At 48.3% G+C, this 19,215-nt stretch overlaps 1 non-coding gene across 1 annotated transcript; it reads right to left on the reverse strand.

The window, feature by feature from the left end:
• Positions 1–500: 500 nt before the first annotated feature.
• TRNAF-GAA (transfer RNA phenylalanine (anticodon GAA)) lies at positions 501–573 on the reverse strand. Its single transcript has one exon. It is a non-coding gene; the product is annotated as a tRNA-Phe (tRNA).
• Between the last annotated feature and the right edge of the window lie 18,642 nt (positions 574–19,215).

The raw sequence follows: 19,215 nt of genomic DNA on the forward strand, positions 1-19,215 counted from the left end.
GCAGCGGACCCCTTGCGATCCTACAAGCAGGGGTGAAAGGAGCCCGCCCTGGCGGTGCCGTGCGCACTGCCGAGCCGGCGTCAGGGCTGCCCTCGGTGACTGAGACCGGGCCTGGTGCGTAGGAGGCACCGCCACGAGAGTGCGCTGCCAGTAACTAGGCCCGGGCAAATTGCAATGGAGCGCGGGTATCCTACGGCTGGGCAGCAGCGCGCATTGCTGCGCTGGCGTCAGGGCTGCCTCGGTGAGGGTCTCGGTGAGAGTCTGGAGCTCCGTGCCCACCTGGCTAGGACAGGGGCATGGTGTGTGGGATGACTGGCACGAGAAATGCAACTTACTGTTTGCATTTGCATTTTGCTTCTGTATTTCTTTATTGGTCCTTCTGTGAAGCGCTCTGATACCTTCGGGTAAAGTACGCGAAAAGGTAATGCTGTCAACTCCACGTTTTTTATTTTTCACGTTTTTAAGCGTGATAAGGGATTATTTTGTCATTAAAACGCTTCTGCCGAAACTCGGGATCGAACCAGGGACCTTTAGATCTTCAGTCTAACGCTCTCCCAACTGAGCTATTTCGGCCGCTTGCTATGTAAACTTGCATACTTGACATAAAATTAACATAAATGATGAGCGCGCCATCGCGTAAATGGCAATGTCCCGGCCATGCCGCTGCCAGAGGCCCCCCGGCGGCCTTACCATCTTGGCTATACTATACTGACTATAGTTGGCAGCGGTAGACATGAGGCCACGTGGTCTCCCCATAAGGAGATTCGTACCCGTAATCCTTCCAAGAGTATTCTCAGAACCCCCTCTAATTTCGGAAAATCGACTCTGTCCCTACTATGTGAAAGCCGGTATTGGTGTGCAATTGGCACCATCCTAAAATCGTTTGCACTGTTGTTAAATGTTAGATTTCCTTTTAGCCTAGAGCAAGCTCTGCTATTCTTCACAGCGCGCCTCGTTCACTAATACCGCCACACCCTAACCTCAAAGGATGCTCTTATTGTTTTAATCGCAGCCCAACCCTGCCAAGCAAATTGTCATTTGCCCTGAAATATATGGCCGTGACTCGGAGCAATAACAGCGGCTGCCTGGGTGCAGCCTGGGAATGCCGCTGCCCCTGCGTGGCCCGTCCGCCGCCGTACACGCGCCTGCGGACCCCCGGGACAATCGCCTCAGGTTGCCGTTTCGGGTAATGGGTGGGAGGTAATGTGGTGTGGTGGAGGAGAGCGGGTGTGGAGGGTCTCCACCCCGCCCCCCACGTGGTGGGCGCCCGTCCGGCTAGCACGGTCCAACCACGCAGGAGGGAGCTGGCGGCCGACCCACTGTAGGGCTTCCCCAGCCCCCATACCTGCTGCATCGGGTTTTCGCCCGACTCAGTCGAGGCGCCGCCACAGGACCACCGAAACACCTGACCGCAACCCCCCAAGCCGACAACCCCAGCTGTGCTCAGTAAGTGGCACCCCCCACTCCTCAGCGGCCTGCTTCCTAAGCAGGCCGCCTGACCCCGATCGACCTCCACTAGGAGGGAGTGGGCGGAGGAGGGGTACCGGCCAGCTAGGCCTGACTCACCGCAAGCACGACGGTCCTAGAAGAAGTGCGTCTTAATGACCGTCTGTCCGTGGCGAGGGGCGGCAAAGAGGCCTGAACATGGCGAGGGGGACTTAAGTACCCCTCGCCCGGCCTTCACTGGGCCAGCCCCGTTCCTTGCTGGACCCCTCCTGCCCGAGGGAGGAGGGAGTACCTGCACAGAAAGGGGGGCGGGGGTGAGCCCCCCGGCGACTAAGGTGCCGCCCTCTTGATGGCCACCGGGTGGCCTCGGGCAGCTGCAGAGCTGCTACTAGAAAGAAAAAAAATAGTCAGAAAGAAAGATGGAGGCTGGGGAAGACAAATGGAAAGAGAGATGCGATGTCAGAGAGGTTGGGGCTCAGATTTGCATGCAGCCACTGGAGAAGCCTGCTTGTGGGGACGGGGAAAAAGGGTGATGAGACGCAGGCCCTGCAGTGAATAATTATGGGAGGAGAGATGCTGGCCTGAGGCAGAGCGCACGCTGGGGGAAGGAGGCTGGGCTGCCTTTGATGTGGTAGAGGGAGGGGTGGCCTGCCTGGTTAGTGCATGTGTCAACAGATGGAGAGTGAGAGCAATGAAGTTTGAAAGGGATGGTATCACTGAGTTCTGTAAGCACAACAAACATGCACACCCACATCCGACATGAGTTGCTTTCCATATCATTAACTTGACATGAGCTGTAGACGCAATAGCAAGAACGCCAATGTTATGACTGTTAATATTGTAGCTATTATACATTCAGTCTGCAGGCATGCACAAAGTGTTAACTGAAGTCGGTGCCATTGTGGTACTGCTGTCAGTGCCTCCTGACTTGTTTCAGCTGCATGCCAAGGCCTGGAGTCAGCTGCGACGAGAGGCTCTCGCTGGAAGCAGAAACTGCATACAAATCAAAACAGACAACTAATCTCAGCGTGTGCGTTTAATTAAATACTGTACATATTTACTTACAGGGAAAAATCCAGTCTCATTAACATAGCCAGATAAGAGAGCATTGGTGCATGACAGCCCTCTGGGCACTGGGGGGATGTGATCAGCCCAGTGATTCACATGCATGGAGGCTTCACGCTGAATGCAGCCTGTAGTGTTACACCAGCGCACGGCAGAAGAAACCTCTTTAATAGGTAATCAACAGCTCCCCCCCCCCGACCAGCTCCTCGGCAGGAGTCCAGAACATCTGTTTCCCACTTGCCATGATTTAGTTCTGCTCCAAGTGTGGAAAACAAATTTGTGTTATTTCTTTTCTCATTAACCTTATTATGTACCTTCACCCTGAACTAAATGAATGTGACAGAGATATGCTTAAAACGGCTTCCGTTCTAAATTGCTATACATTTCTGCCTGATGGTGGGAGCTGATAGCACGCGTAAGCCAAGCGGCGGCTTTCAGGTTTCATCCTTGTTAAAAAAAAATTGCCTTGCCTGGAGCTATTTGTCAGGGAAGCCTCTGCAAGAGCATCACCTGCATTACTGATGCACACATATACAAGTGTGCCATGGAGGCCCGAGGCTAAGTGATCCGTCTCGCGCTTTAGCAATTCTGCTTTCCAAGTTGCTCAGCATGTTTAATATTGTAAACCACTTAAATCACGCGCACGTGCGGTCGCACTCCCGCATGCGCGCACATACGTTACCTGAGCAATGTGTTTAGCATGTAACTTTAGGAAAAAATAAAATCACCAAAAAGTTGTCAACATTGCATTACTTCCTCCAAATCCTGTCTTACTGATATCATCATGCTTTCCTTAAATCTAGCCTGCATGAGGGAGAAAATCGCCATAAATTGAATGATGGCACGAACACTTTGAAGAGTGATTTTGAAAACGTAAAGGAAAACAGCTATAACATTAAATATCTACGAAGGAACAACATGAAATTTACTGTAAAGTACGAGGCATGGCAGAGTGTGAGGCATAGAAGAGGCAATCAGATAGGTAGGACTTTGCAAAAGACAGCTGGATACTGAGACCGAAAAAAACAAGAGAGGGAGGGGTGTGGGCTGCCTGCTGGGAGAAGCTGGGCTGGGCTGCCTTGAAGGGACAGGGGCATGAAGTGTGAAGTCACTGAAAGTCAAGAGAGGGAGGGGGTGCCTTGAAGGGACAGGGGCACGAAGTGTGAAGTCACTGAAAGTCAAGAGAGGGAGGGGGTGCCTTGAAGGGACAGGGGCACGAAGTGTGAAGTCACTGAAAGTCAAGAGAGGGAGGGTGTGGGCTGCCTGCTGGGAGAAGCTGGGCTGGGCTGCCTTTGATGCGAGTCACGGCCTGCGGCGCTGGTTGGGAAGCAAATGGCTGAGGCTTTGAAGGCTCGTGCATGAGAGCAGGTCACATGATTGGGATTCACATGAACTATTGGAAATCCTCCTTGAGAGCCAATCAGCTGCCTGAAGAGAGCCTTTGTGGAAAGAACTGGATTGACAGTAATAGGTTAGAGTAACCTCGACCTAAAAAGGAAGAAAGAGAGAAGGGGGGGGGGCTAGTTGTATGTCCTTGGCTGGGGTCTCGTCAGCTGTGCATCTAGGAGCTCCCACATCTCTTCTTTTGGGTTGTGTTCCTTTGAGAAATTCCCCGTTATGTTGTCTGCTCCTCTGAGAAAGGTGACCCAGTTCATCCATGTTTTAAAATTGGCTTTGGCTGTGTTTTTCCAGTTCGTCAGGATTATTTTTAGGGCTGCTGTGATCAGTAAGTCTAGTAGGTCTCTTTCTTCTTTGCTGTTTAGGTCTGCTGTCATGTGTTCTGTGGGCAGGCTTACAAAGCTGATTGTTAAGTCTTTATCGAATACATCGTTCAGGAAGCTGTTCACTTTCATCCAGAACTTCCTGACTTTAGTGCAGCTGAAGATCAGGTGTTCTAGAGTTCCTTCCTCTTTCCGGCAGTTCCAGCAGTCGCCTGATTCTGTGATGCCTATTTTGTGGAGTCTTGACGGTGTCCAGTAGGCTCTGTGGAGTAGCCAGAATTTTGTCTGGGCTAGTTGTGGTGTTATCTTGTTTGTCGATGCCGAGCGCCACATTTTGCCTCGTTCGCTGTCGTTTAGCCGCCTTCCCAGGAGTTGTTCCCACGTGTTCGTTGTTTTCTTGTTCAGTGACGATGCGGTTGGGTTGAGGAGCTTGTATATCTTTGCCGTTTGGTGGCCTGCCGAGTTTAGAGTTTGCAAGTATTTGATGATGGTTGGTTCTTCCTTGCTTAGGTTCTCTTTCGTTATGGCTGTTTTGATCTACAGGAAGGTGTAAAGTTCCCGGTTCGGGAGCCCGTGTAGTTGTTGCAGGTTTTGGAATGTTAATGGTGACTGTTTAGTTTCTAGCTGGCTTGGGAGGCTTATTCCTTTCTCTATCCATGTATCATTGTGCATTGTTGCTCCTTGGTAGGTTATCTTTGTGTTGAACCAGATCGATTCCCATGTCGTGCCTTTCAGTTTCCGTTCCATACGTTTGTCTATTTTCATCAGTGCCTCCTTTGTGTGTCTCAGTATCGGGTTCAGTCTTTGGGGGTGCTTGTTCGCGGTTAGAAGCGCTACGGGGTTTAGCCCCTCCAGAATGTTCCTTTCCACCTCTAACCAAACAGGTTCGTAGCTTTGGGTGTTGTCTAGCCAGAAGCTTCCTTGCCTCGCTAGGCAGGCTGTTTGGAAATTTTTAAAATTCGCTAGGTTGAGTCCTCCAAGGTCTTTCGTTAATCTTAGCTTCTGTAGGTTGATTCTAGGTTTTGTACTTCTCCATATGAAGTTGTTTATGAGTTTGTCCAGTTTTTTGTGGAGAAGTGTGGCTCAGGGGTTAGAGGCAGCAGACCCGGAAGCTGAGATCGGTCCTGGACCAGGGTTCAATTCCCCGCCTCGGCGGGTCTTGGGCTAAAAATTCCACGGACTCGATAATTCTCGCCCCGGTGCCTCCTTGACTCACGGGTTCACACTCTGTGACTCTGGGCAATAGCTTGCTTAATCTCCACAACGGCCCCTCGCGGCGGGATGCCTGACTTTCACCTTGTGGATACCCTGCTATCTCACAGGGGAATACCAGAACGGGTTCCCTAAGCAAGCGCCGGGAAACCCACTGTGGGTAGCTGTGCGCTATATAAGCTCAACTACATTTACATTTGTGCAATGTGTCTGTCATCAGGAGCGGTAGCATGCTGAGCGTATGGTTGATGGCTGGCGTTATCATCATCTTTATTGTTTCGATCCTGCCCCACCAGCTTATGTATTTGGGTGACCACAGGTCTAGTCTTTCTTTTATCTTCTTCAGGGTTGACTCCTCGTTGTGTTCTAATGTGGATGTTAGGTCTCTCCCGAAAAGCAGGCTAAGGTATTTGAGTGGTTTCGTCTGCCATGTCAGTCCTGAGTCAGCAAGCACCTCTCTGGTGGTGTGGATGTTCATTGGCTTACATTCTGATTTGTCTTTGTTGAGCTTGTATCCCGAGGCTTCAGCCTATTCTCCTATTGTGTCCATGAGTGCTGTTATTGACGTTGACGGGTTAGTAGTTGTGATTAGGATGTCGTCCGCGTATGCTGCCAGTTTGACGTTTTTTTCTTTGATTTTGACGCCTGCTATTTCGTTATTGTATCTTATTCTGGCTAGTAGCGGTTCTAGTGCTAGAAGGAAGAGGCCCAGTGAGAGGGGGCAGCCTTGCCTGGTGCCTCTACCCAGTGCGAGTGTTCCCGATGTGCTTCCATTTACTACCACTTTTGCTTTTGGTTCGTTGTACAGGGCCATCACCATCGATCTGTATTTGGTCCCTAGCCCGAACCTGCTCATACAGTTGTTTAGGAATGGCCAGGAGACTCTGTCAAATGCTTTTTCCGCGTCTAGTGCTATCATCACCGCCTGTTTGTTGCTGTGTGTAGTGTGGTTCATGAGATGGCACAGCAGTCTTGTGTTGTCTTGCGATAGTCTGTTTTTGATGTATCCTACTTGCGAGTTGTGGATCAGGTTTGGCAGAACTTTGTTCAGTCTATTGGCCAGTATCTTCGCGTATATCTTACAGTCAACATTTATGAGCGAGATCGGTCTGTAGTTCTGCGGGTATTGTGGGTCCTTCCCCTCCTTGGGGATTATTGTGATGTTCGCTTCGTCCATGGACTCAGTCATCTTGCCTCTTTGTATGCAGTGAGTGTATGTTTCCGCTATTAGTGGTTTTAGTTGTGGGCTGAAAATCTTGTAGAACTTTGCCGTGTACCCGTCCGGACCTGGTGCCTTGTTCGGTTTGAGCTGGTTGATGGCTATTTCTATTTCTGTGTCCGCTATGTCCACTTCTAGTGCTGTTCTTTCGTCTGGAGTGAGTTCTGGCAGGGTGGTATCGTTGAGCATGGCTGTGCCGCCGTCTGCTTTTAGGTTCTTGTCATCAGTGTATAGTTCCTGGTAGAACTGCCTGAATACCTCGAGTATACCTTTGTTCGTCGTTTGGGACCTATTCGGTTTGTCTGTTATGGCTGCGATTGTGTGTTGCCTCTGTTTTGCTTTTAGGTATGATGCCAGTTGTTTCCCCGCCTTGTTGGCGGCACATAAGTTTATGGATTTGAACTTATTCAGCCATGTGCCGGCTCTTTCACTTAGAATTTTGTTCAGCTCATATTTCTTCTTTGTTAGTGTGGTCAGGGTATTCTTGTCCGTTATGTTGGCGCAGTGCCCTCTCTCCAGTTGTGTTATTTCCTCCTCCAGTTCGCTGATCTTCTTGTTCCTGCCACGGTTCATTCTTGCTTTAATGTTGATAATTTTCCCTCTTAGCGTAGCTTTGAGGGCGTCCCAGATGGTGCTTTTCCCTACTTCATCGTTGTCATTATATTCTAGGTATTCGTTTACTGCGTCTTCGATTTCCTTCACGTTGTCTTTGTTCTGCAGGATGTCGTCATTTAGCCGCCATCTTCTCGTTGGCCTCTCATTGTGTCTTCCATGTAGTGATAGTGTGATGTGTGCATGGTCAGAGATGGTTATTGGCGCGATTTCTGTGTGGTCGATTAGGTGTGTGTGGGTATTAGACATCAGTATGTAGTCTATCCTACTGTAGGAATTATGTGGATGCGAGTAAAAGGTGTATTCACGTGCACTTGGATTTTGTAGCCTCCATGGGTCAGCAAGGTGTAGTTTGGTGCACAGGTCCTTCAGGATGTTGGTGTTTTGAGATTCGTGGCTTATTCTATGTGGGTGTCTGTCCGTTGCCTGGTCCATTACCCTGTTCATGTCACCTGCTACCAGCAAGAGGTCTTCTTGAAGAATGTTGGAGAGCATCGTTTCCACTTCCTGCCAGAATTTCTTATCCTCGGAGTTTGGCCCGTAAATGTTGGCTATATGTATTTGTTCTTCTCCACTCAGTAGGCTCGTTATTAGTACTCTCCCTTCTTCATCTGCGCTTGAGTTTTTCAGGGTCAGGTTAGCTTTCTTGCTCAGTATGGTGATTACACCTCGTTTCTTCCCATTTGCCGGCGAGCAGAAGACTTCCCCGATCCACCTTGCTTTCAAAAGCTTTGCTTCTTCTTCTGTGAGCTTGGTTTCTTGCAGTGTGTAGATGTCGCCTTTCAGTTTGGCTAGGTGGTCTAGTATTTTCCTCCGTTTGATTGGGTGGTTGAGGCCTTTTACGTTCATGGATACCACCTTGAGGTTTGTGGTTAGTTTGGCTTTTGGTGTGTTATTCATGGTGGTCTGGTGTTATCGCTGTCTTCGTGTTCTTCACTAGATGCATTGCTGAATGTTTTTTTGGTCTTCCTTGGATCCTCCTAAGAGCCTCCCCCGAGGACTGGCATGTTGGGTGTGGGGTGATAGGTGGGAAAAAGATATATGAAGAAAAAGATAGTCTAGTTATACATTTACGTACTATACCATTCGCTTTTCGGTCTACTTGTCCCCTCCTTCTCCCTCGTCCTCCCCCCACCCTCCGCCTGTGGAATTGTGGGTGTGCAACAGCAAAGGTCCTCCCGCTCCCCCCCCCCCAAGTCTCTGTCTGTTGGGAAGGTGTAGCGCTCTTGCCCTTGTGTCTTTGCATGGTGTTGGCACACATAGTTCGGTTAGTGTCTCTTATTTGTTATTCTGAATTGGTCTGGGTTACAGGGTTTTGAAAAGGATATAGCTGGTTGTCTTCTTCTTGGTAGGCCGCTGCTGCTCCCTTTCCCCTGTGGAGGTAGATGCAGTTGTGTCTATGTGCGTGCACCAATGTGCGTTGTCTGAGGTAGTTTAGTTCGTGTCGCGCCTAGCTTGGCTCGAGAGTTTGCTTCACTTAAGTTCTCTTGATTGTCAGTGCGTGCAAGTAGTCTCTGTTGCGGCTTTAGGTCGGGGGCATGGTCTCACAAGGTTTACGCAGGTTTTGCCCGTATTGTATTCTTCTTTGCCCTTGTTTCACTCCCCTCCTCCCTCAGCTCCGTCCGATGATGCTCTTTGTTTTGCTCCTGGGCTTAGTAGCTCCATTTCCTCTGGTTCCGGGCCTTTTAAGTATCTCCGTAGGTCGCTGGGGTCTTCAAAGAGTTTGCTTCCATGTCTGTCCGTTATCCTCATTCTGGACGGGCCAGCGAAGGTGAAGGTGATGTTGTTTCTGCGCAGTTGATCTCGTAGGGCTAGGAACCCTTTCCTTACTTCAACTGTGATTTTTGAAAAGTCTTGAGTGATTGTCACCTTCTTGCCATTGATCAACATTGGCTGGCCTTTCCTAGCTACAGCGAATATGGCGTCCGTATGGTTGGCTCGTAAGGGCTTGCAGATTATTGGTCTCGGGATGTTGCTGTTTGCCGGTTTCTTAGCTGGGATGCGGTAGGCTTTTTCGATCTCGAATGCCCTGTCGAAGCTAAGGCCGGTAAGCTTTGGAATTATGGTCTCCAGCATCAGGGCGCAAGCTCCGGGGGTGTCTTCTTCCTCTTCGGGGACTCCCAGCAGTCTGACGTTACCTTTGCGGCTTCTGTCCTCCTGTTCCGCCATTGCTCTTTGTAGTGTTGAGGTTCTCCTTATCACTAAGCCCAGGTCTTTGTGCATTGACCCTGTGCGGTCTTCGAGATGGCTCACTCTTTTCTCCGCTTCATCTATCATTCCGTTGGCTCTGCTTTGCTCGGCTCTTATTGCTATCAGCTCCATTTGGATACTGTCCACGGTCTTTTTTGTGGCCTTTGTTAGGTCGTTGCCTTCCGTGATTTTCTTCAGTAGTGTGTCCAGCGTTATCGTGTCGTTTCCTTTTTCGTTTTGTTTTTTTGCTGGTGAGTCCGGAATGTCATTCTTGCTCTTTTTGGGGTCGTTTGTGATCTTCTTGTCGTCCTTCCCTGCCATGGTATCGAAACCTCTTCTGACCTGATGCGTTAGAAGTCTGCCTTCTTTCTGTTGCTGTTTATTTGGTTCCGCCCTTGGATCTCTTGCTGCTCTGGTTGCTGAGTAGGGGGAGGGTGTCTTCTCTGAACCTGCACGGCCACTTAATTACACGGGTTCTGGTCTTCGCCCCCGTCAGCCTCCTGCGTTTTGGGTGCCCCTGCTGCGTCTCGTGTCGCCTGCACTCCTCTGCAGCTCTCGCGCTTGCTTAGCGATTTCTCTTGGTTCGCCTCTGTTTCTTTTCCCGCTGCGCGGTCTCCCACGCGCTGAGGGGGTGTGCGCTTAGTGTGTTGGCTGGCGTCCAGACCGGTTCGTCTCGGCCTGCTTATTGTCTGTGCGCCCCTCCCTTGTGCTGTTCTTTCTCTTGGGCCGTTGCGTGCTTGTCTCTGCACACCCTTTGTCTATTTTGCTATTGCTCCGCTGTATCGTTTACTGCTGCGCTAAGATGGCCGCCACAGGCTTCTTTTTCTTTTCCAAGATGGCCGCTGTGATATCGGTCTGCACCACGGCTGTTTGTCTGCTCGAGGCTTGTGTGCGCCGCTTCGCCAGTTCCTACCTTACGCCTTATCTAAGCGCCGCAGCGCTTATCTCTGTCAGTGCTTCTTCTGTCCTATATCTCGCCTGACTGGCTGCCGTCTCGCTCACCGCTGCTTAGAGATGGCCACCCCGTACCTCTCTCCCTTTGCCAAGATGGCCGCTGCGTTGTCGGCTCGCCTCTCTGTCAGCCTTATGCTTACTCTGTGACAAGATGGCCGCCCCTTGCTTCTTTGCCTTTGCCAAGATGGCTGTTCATGCACTCGGAGGGTTTGCAGGCTTAGTTGCTGGCTCTGCGGTTCGCGTTTGGCTTTTGATCTGCCTTTCGCCAGGGGCGCGCTTACTTGGATATCGCCTCCTGGCTGCGGCCGGCGTTGGTTTGGTTCTGCCTATCGCCTCCCGCGTTCTCCTTTTCTCCTCCGGAGTCACGCCGCCATCTTGTGGTCGCTCCTTCCTCTCCTGGCCCGTTCACCTTCTTCTTCGCCGTTGCCTCGTTCTTTACTCTTTTGGTCTTTTAAGCCTCACATGGGGTGCCGCTTAGGTTCCTACATGCCCTCGTAGCTTTTGGTCGCGTTTCCTTCGCGTTAGCCTTCGTCGCGTGCCGCTCGTTCGACTTAGGGGTCGGGAGCTCCGGGCTTAGGTATCCTGCCTCCTTGCCATCCAAGCCACGCCTGTGGACTTTTCAAAACTTCTGGTGATCGACTGGATGTGAGAGGTATTGGCTTTGTTAAAGTCTTTAACCCATACCAGTCAATAGCACACAATTTCAGCAGGTAACCCGTGATCTGTCCTTGTTTTCTGGGTTTCCGAGGCAGAACTGTAAATGTTTCAAACCGAATACTTTTCCTCGCTGCCCACCCTCAGGAGTGATCTCATTGCGAGCAGCAAGCACCGGTATAATAAATAATTGCTAAATGTTGCTGTCATATGGGAAAATGTAACAGTCCTTGTTTAAAGGGGATCTCAAAAGTGCTACCCAGTCGTTGCTTGCTGGCTAGAAGCATGAGTGCAAGTGCACGTGCCGTCATCTGCTTTTCCTGCATCCTTTGTTTGTCATGGCGCCTGTCACACCTGCCCCGCCCTCTCCCCCACCACAGAGCAGCCCCAGGCTCAAATTCTTGAATGCCTCACATCCGAGACTTAATTCGGGGGTACACAGAGGGTGGTGTACTACAACAAAAGGCATGATCACCAGTGGAAAGGCAAACACTAAGAGGAGCCTGTACCGAAAAACCAATGCCTTCCGATTTGACAAGAGAGCTTGCTATCCTGCGTTCTACAACTCGTGCCCCTCTGCACGGACAACAATACCAAGTCCTGGTCTCCATCCCGTCCCAAACTGCTAAAACTAGCATGACATAGGCGGTACTGGCACATTGCCTAGGGGTATAAAGCGCCCACTTTACATAGGAATCCCCACTCCCCCTCTCTGACACACAACCACACACAAACAGCCACACACACACAACCAGACACACACACCCACAACCACATAACCACAACCACACACACAACCACAACCACAAACACAACACACACAACCACACACACAACCACAGACACACAACCACAACCACACACACACACACAACCACACACACAACCACACACACACACACAACCACACACACACACAACCACACACACACACACACAACCACACACACACACACACAAACACACACCCCCACACACACACAACCACACACACACACACACACACACAACCACACACACAACCACACACACACACAACCACACACACACACAACCACACACACAACCACACACACAACCACACACACACAACCACACCATCAGTGCACACTTTCACCAGGCACGAACACCACCAGCTATCAGTGCATGCTTCCACCAGGCACACACCACCAGCCGTCAGTCAATGCTTCCACCAGGCACACACCACCAGCCGTCAGTGCACGCTTTCACCAGGCACACACCACCAGCCGTCAGTGCACGCTTTCACCAGGCACACACACACCACCAGCCGTCAGTGCATGCTTTCACCAGGCACACACCACCAGCCATCAGTGCACGCTTTCACCAGGCACACACACACCACCACCCGTCAGTGCACGCTTCCACCAGGCACACACCACCAGCCGTCAGTGCACGCTTTCACCAGGCACACACACACCACCAGCCGTTAGTGCACGCTTTCACCAGGCATACACACACCACCAGCCGTCAGTGCAAGCTTTCACCAGGCACACACACCACCAGCCGTCAGTGCACACTTTCACCAGGCACACACATCATCAGCCGTCAGTGCACGCTTCCACCAGGCACACACACCTCCAGCCGGCAGTGCACACTTCCACCTGGCACACACACCACCAGCCATCTGTGCACACATCAATTGTTAAAGCATCCACAATTAACTATTGTAGCAATCACAGTATGGCGCACTTTACTTTTAAACATATTCATCTAAAGCGCAGCATGCCATTTTTTTGGCCTACAGTTAATAGACTTTGTTGCAGTTGGTGTTGCAATATTTAGCAATGCCAATAGCTCAAACGTAATTAATGCTAGACCTATTGCATTGCAAATGCTTGTTATATCAATAACAGTAGATACTTAAGACAATTAACTAATTTCTTTTTTAATTACTAGCAGCCCGTCCCGACATTGTCCGGGTATGAATTGCTGCCGGCCAGTAGTATATTGTTTTGTAGGATTTCGTTTTGATAGCATTTCTTATCTGTGACAGGCCTGTGAAATGCTCCGATTCACAGTGCACTGCTGATGCATTTAAGAGTGCGCGTTCAGTAGTGTGTGAACTCGAGTTTCCCTACTTTATTTTTCCTTGCAATATTATATAGCGCGAACTCGAAAACATGGCATGAGCACAATTTACATTACAGAAGAACACATTCATTTGTGGTAGGCCCGGGGAGACAAAACGATTTGCCTGGAATCACAGTATGTGGAGCTGATGCCGAGATTCAAACGTAGCTCCCCAGCTCCAAAAGTTTGCAATTCTAGAACTTGTGGCCGGAGGTGTGTCTAAAAGTGTATGTCGGTGCTGGCCATCAACGAGAGAGACCTGTGCATTTTTCAAATGGGTGGTGAAAAAATATTAGTATGCTGCTGGAGATGTGGGCCGCCGTGCCACCAATGTACTTACCGGGGGAGGGTAAACACCCATTATTCCACAACTTTCTTTCCGCATACCATCACTCCGCATACTTTCATTACGAAAGTACCATGACTCCGCAATGCCATTCTAACGCATGGCATTACATTTTATATGCTTTACCATGCATACATTTACAACGAAATTCATTGTAAATGCATGAATGGTAAAAGCGTGTTTTTAAAAAAATGTTTGGATAAGGTAAGTTGGGGTATAGGGGTATATGTTTTGGGGTACTGAGGTATATGTTTTGGGGTGTTTGGTTATTTTAAGGGTTCAGATATAGTTTTGGGTTATGGGGTACAAGGGTAGTTTTAGGGTTTAGGGATTGGTATGGGTTTTGGGGAACAGGGGTATTTTTAGGGTTCAGGGCTAGGTTTGGGTTTTGGGGTATAGAGGTATTGTTAGGGTTCAGGTGTAGGTTTGGGTTTTGGGGGACATGGGTATTTTAAAGGTTCAGGGCTAGGTTTGGGTTTTGGGGTACAGGGGTATTTTAGGGTTTGGGTAGATTTAGGTTTTGGGGTACAAGGCTATATTTAGGGTTAAGGGCTAGGTTTGGGTTTTGGGGTACAGGGCTATTTTTAGGGTTCAGGGGTAGGTTTTGGTTTTGAGGTACAGGGGTATTTATAGGGTTCAGGGCTAGGTTTGGGTTTTGGGGTACAGGGGTATTTTTAGGGTTTAGGAATAAGTTTGGGTTTTGGGGTACAGGGTATATTTATAGGGTTAAGATGGGTTAGTGTTTAAGGGTGTTGGGGTATTTTAAGGAGTAAGGGTGGGTTATGATTATGGGGTGCACGGGTATTTAAAGGGAGCAGGGTGGACACCCGGAGCTGGAATGTACAGAACCTGGGAAGAAAAAACAATGAAATATTGGGCACAACACTCGCTTTTTTTTCCATAATCCCGCGCCCGCACATGCCCACGCCCCCAGCACATGCCCAAAGCACTCGATATGAGACATGGCATGAAGGGCGGAACGTACCACACGCCCCCAGCGTTTGTCACGCCCACAGCACGACGCGGACATGCCCACAAGGGACTACTTTGCTGGCATGGTTCTTTTACCTTTTAAATGTATATGGTGGGCGTCTGCATAGCCTATGTCCTTCTGCTGCAACTGCCCTTTCCAACGCTGTATTGGGTGTTGTGATTGGTGCTGTGGTTCCTGAGATTACCCGCCTCAAAGGTTTGGGCTCTCTCTTTATTATATTAGTATAGATGGACCTGTTTACCACTTTGAAGCAGTCCGTTCCGGGTGGATTGTCTGCTTTGGTAAGGCGGTGTTAATAGAACATTCTTTATTAAATCCAGAGCCCTTTCCACAAGAGCTACAAAATCTACTTCAACCTTTTTAAGAAATGTCTCCTTTGCTGACATATGTCGGTCAGTCACTTGGAAAACCGTACAAACCTGGGAGTCCAGGGAGGTGTGGCTTGCGTTAATCCCCCAACATTTTCCTAACCAGAATCTGCTGCAAACCTCAAATTTAGCTGAAAAAACATATTTTTCTCACATTTCTGTGTGTGAAAGTTTTGGGGTCAAGGGGCAGACACAAATTTCCTACCACCCAGCGTTCCTTCAACTCCCCATAAAAATATAACCTCACTTGTGTGGGTGGGCGTTCTACCTGCGACAGGCAAGGGCCCATAATGTATTGTGGAGACATCAAAATTACCTATCACAAAACAACCTGGTTTTGCAAGGGGGGCCCCTGGGTTTTGGGCACAGGTTCGGTGCCCATCTAGGAAAACCTACCAAACCCACACACTTCTGAAAACTAGACACGTTGGGGAGTCCAGGGAGGTATGGCTTGCATGGATTCCCCAATGTTTCCCTACCCAGAACCTCCAGCAAAACCCAAATTTAGCTGAAAAAAATACCTGTTTCCACAAATTGTTGTGTGGAACACTGTGCCCTCATAAATGTCCTACCACCCAGCGTTCCCCTTGCACTCCAGAGTAAAATGATACTTGTGTGGTTGGGCCAAGGGCCTATGACTGGGAAGTGCCAAAAACATAGGGATTAAGGGTATAGCACAGCAAACTTTAAGAGCTAAAAAAAATGTAAATGTGTTTTTAGCCGATTCTGTTTTGGACAGCCACACAACTGCTACCATATTCTGCAGCGCCAGTACCAGATCATTAAGTTCTGCCAGCTGTGCCATGCAATCACTTCATAACTGCATGCAGCTTATTATGACGGTGTGTGCGGTGGAATATTTATGTTTTGTCCCTAATACAGGTTGTGGAGAACCATCAGTGTAAATGAAGAAGTCATAGCAGTATAGGGGCATAATTTAATTGGGATGAGGTTATTCTTGCTCATACTGGAGAAATGCTTGTGTTTGTAATGTTGGGTCAAATCTGCAGTCTGCATCTGTTGCAGTGAGGGAGTTTGCCCATTGTATCCATTGCAGTTGTAGCGTTTAGCTTTGTGAATGCTTGCCATGGGAACCGCCTCTAAGTTTGGTAGTGGGGTAAGAACAATAATATGTTTCCCTTGAGCCAGGGCATGCTCTTTCACTACAGCAGTGAGTGCTGCTGTCAGTGTTTAGTCGGTAGGTGCAAAACATATTTTTGCATTGGTATAGAGATGCGATTTAGATGCAATCAGTACCGTATCATCTTCATTGAACGCGGCGCATGTGCATTTAGATGCTGCCGCGATTACACAGATCACCAAGTTTGTTGTGTTTACACATTGTGCAAATGTTTGGCAGCTATCATTTCATCTTAAATGACCCAATGTGTACTTGAAAAGTCTTGATGTGTGTGGTAGAAAGGTTTTACCCGATCTGCGTAATCAGGAAAGTATGTTCTGATAAAATTTTGAAATCCCAATATGGATTGCAATCTCATCAGAGTAGTTGAAGCAACACACATTTTTTTTAAACCTGTGTTCCCAGGCTGTTGCCCTTGGTTGACAGTTAGTATCCCAAAAACAGGACACTGAAATGGGCAATTTTTATTATTTTAAGTTAACTCTAATGCGGTCTACTTAGTCAATTGTTCCATCAGGTCATCGTCTGTTAAGTATGTGTTATCGACAAATGACAAGGCCTGATCATCAAACTTTTCAAGTAATTCAGTAACTGTGACTCAAAACAACCCGGGGCTGATCTTATAGCCCTGGGATAAACAGCAGAAATGTTTTAAAGAACCCAGTACTGTGAAAGCGGTCAAATATCTACTTCCAGTTTCTATATTTTGGCAGAAAACTCCATCCAAGATATCTAGTGTTGTTTTGTATTTTTGCTGGGCAATGTTATTCATCAGCATGGCACTGTGTGCATTCTGTACTGCAAAGGTCCATGTAGCTGAGTTCAGGTGTCTGGAATCTAATACTAAATGTACTAATGATTTTATTACAGGAAACAGAGGATTATTCAATGAAGAGGTACAACTATCAATCACACCTTGGTATTGAAGTTGTCCTAGGATTTCCCTAAATTCTTTTGCTTCATTTTTTATTCAATTTGGTCTTTGAGGTTGTGGGGTTGTCCTCAATGGTACATGATAAGAAGAACCATCATCCCACACCATATGGTGCAGTATAAGGCAGTAGCTAGTGCTAAAGACCACTCCCTGGCATACGAGTGTTTAATTTACTCTGGAACAAGGTCAGAGAAGGCTTAAATCTGGGAACGTCCCGCTCCTACCGTAGTTGTACTTCATACAAACGATGTGGAACGCTCACCCTAGTATCATGTGTTTCCACTTTGATATACTCACACAGCACTACTTCCACCAGACAATCCATCAGGATCTGGCAAACTATTGTGACTTTTGCCACGCTGTCCAGCATTGTCAATGCCCACTCTCTGTTTAGAAGCAGAGTCCTCAAAATCCGGGGCATGCCTGACCTTTAGTCCGGCTATCTTCTTCTTTCCAAACTGAGGTTTTGATATTATAGGCTTGTCTTCCTGTTTGTTTATATAGTCAGATGAGTGTTGTGAGCCCTTCTTCAGTTTCACATACTCTTCTGATTCACATACTCTTCTGATCTACGCTCTGACCATCCTTCTCTCTCTCTCCGAACGTGCGTCAGATGTATCCTGAACGGAACAAGATAAATGCATATTAGTATCCTGATACCTGTAGGACATAACATTATAATAATAATAATCCACATTTGTAAAGCGCAAACAATCACCCGTAAGGGTCTCTAGGCGCTGGGGGCCGTTGGGAAGATTAAGCAAGCTATTGCCCATAGTCACATGGTGCTGGGCTAATCTGCCGCTGGTGCCGGGGATCGAACCGTGATCCCCAGATTCCAGCATCAGTCGCCATGGCCGCAGCGCCACACCTCTCCCCACATTATAACTGTTCCGCAAGTTGCAACGTCTTTTGATAGATTGCTGTGTATGAGACCGTCATTTTGTTTTATCCTTATTTTTTTATTCTCCCACTTCTTCTTTGTTGAGGAGTCGGTGCTTGTTTAGAGTTATTCTTTTCAGAATTACTCTTTCACTGTGGTTTCACAGGTCTGACTCCCAATTTATCTCGATCCAGCATAACTTTGGTTTATTTAGGCAATTCTCACTCCTCCTGTGAAGTAGGCAAAACCCTTAGGTGCTGGTGAATAGCTAATGCTACGCTTCCCTTTTAATATTACTCAACATTATGGCAGAAACTGTGGTCAAAATTGCGTGTCAGTTTCATCCCGAAGTCCAGGGGCGGTGCTACCCTGTTGTCATTCTGTAATTGTTTTAATACTTCAGGTAGAACTGCCAACGTAGGGGTACTATATGTCCTGGTATAGACCACAGCGAAGACTGCACCCCAAGTGGCACAGTCCTCTACCGAAGGAGCCATCGCAAATTGTCAGAATTCTGTGTTTTTTTCCTGTAGGCCCGGGAGGGAAATACTGCTTCAAGCTGGTTTGTTTTTTATGCAATCCAAAAAGGAATCTCTTCCCTTTTGGTGAGAACCTTTCCCATTACTGCATTCAATGTTCATGGGCTAATTCCTGGTGTATCTAATTGTGGTCGTGCAACATGAACATCCTGCGCAGGAGTAAGTGTGAGTGTACGTATCACAAACTGTGTAAGGCATCTGTATACTGTTACGAGATTATTGTGCAGTCCCCACAGCTGAGCTGCTGTTAAATTATTGGTACCGGGACGCAGTGTGTATCCGGCTAGGACCAGCCATGTTACCCCCTCATTACTGGGTGAGCCCAGTCACACCTTTTCTGTAGCATGGGGGAGGGTTCCTTTAAACCAATTCCAACTAGAATGCTCTTGGTAAATGAGAGGGACTTCCATCGCCTCATATGGTGTTTATTCATCTGGTATTTCATCTTCTTCATATGAGTGAAAAACCAATAGCATCATCTGTAGCTGGGAAGGTGACCCAGGAGTAGAATCCCTGTGTCCTAAACACTTGGTGTGCCTCCACCACAAAGGCAACGTCCACACCATCAAGTGTGAGGCCATTTTGTAAATGTTTTTGAATAACAACATATCTGCAGTTCTCTCAACAAATGCATTACAGCATTCGGCTAAAACAGTGAGAACTAAATCCTTTCAAGCTTATTTTAAACACAGCCAATACATAGGATTTACCTACTCAGCTGAGGAGGATGTTCTCTGTCACCATGGATGTCTCAGTTTAAATATACATGTCTAGGGTGCATATGTATGTGTTGCCAAGAAACCCCTTTCTGTACTATCTAACCCAATTATCCAGTGGGTAGGAGTG

Source organism: Lissotriton helveticus, chromosome 8 (genome assembly GCF_964261635.1).
Source record: "Lissotriton helveticus chromosome 8, aLisHel1.1, whole genome shotgun sequence".
Taxonomy (NCBI): domain Eukaryota; kingdom Metazoa; phylum Chordata; class Amphibia; order Caudata; family Salamandridae; genus Lissotriton; species Lissotriton helveticus.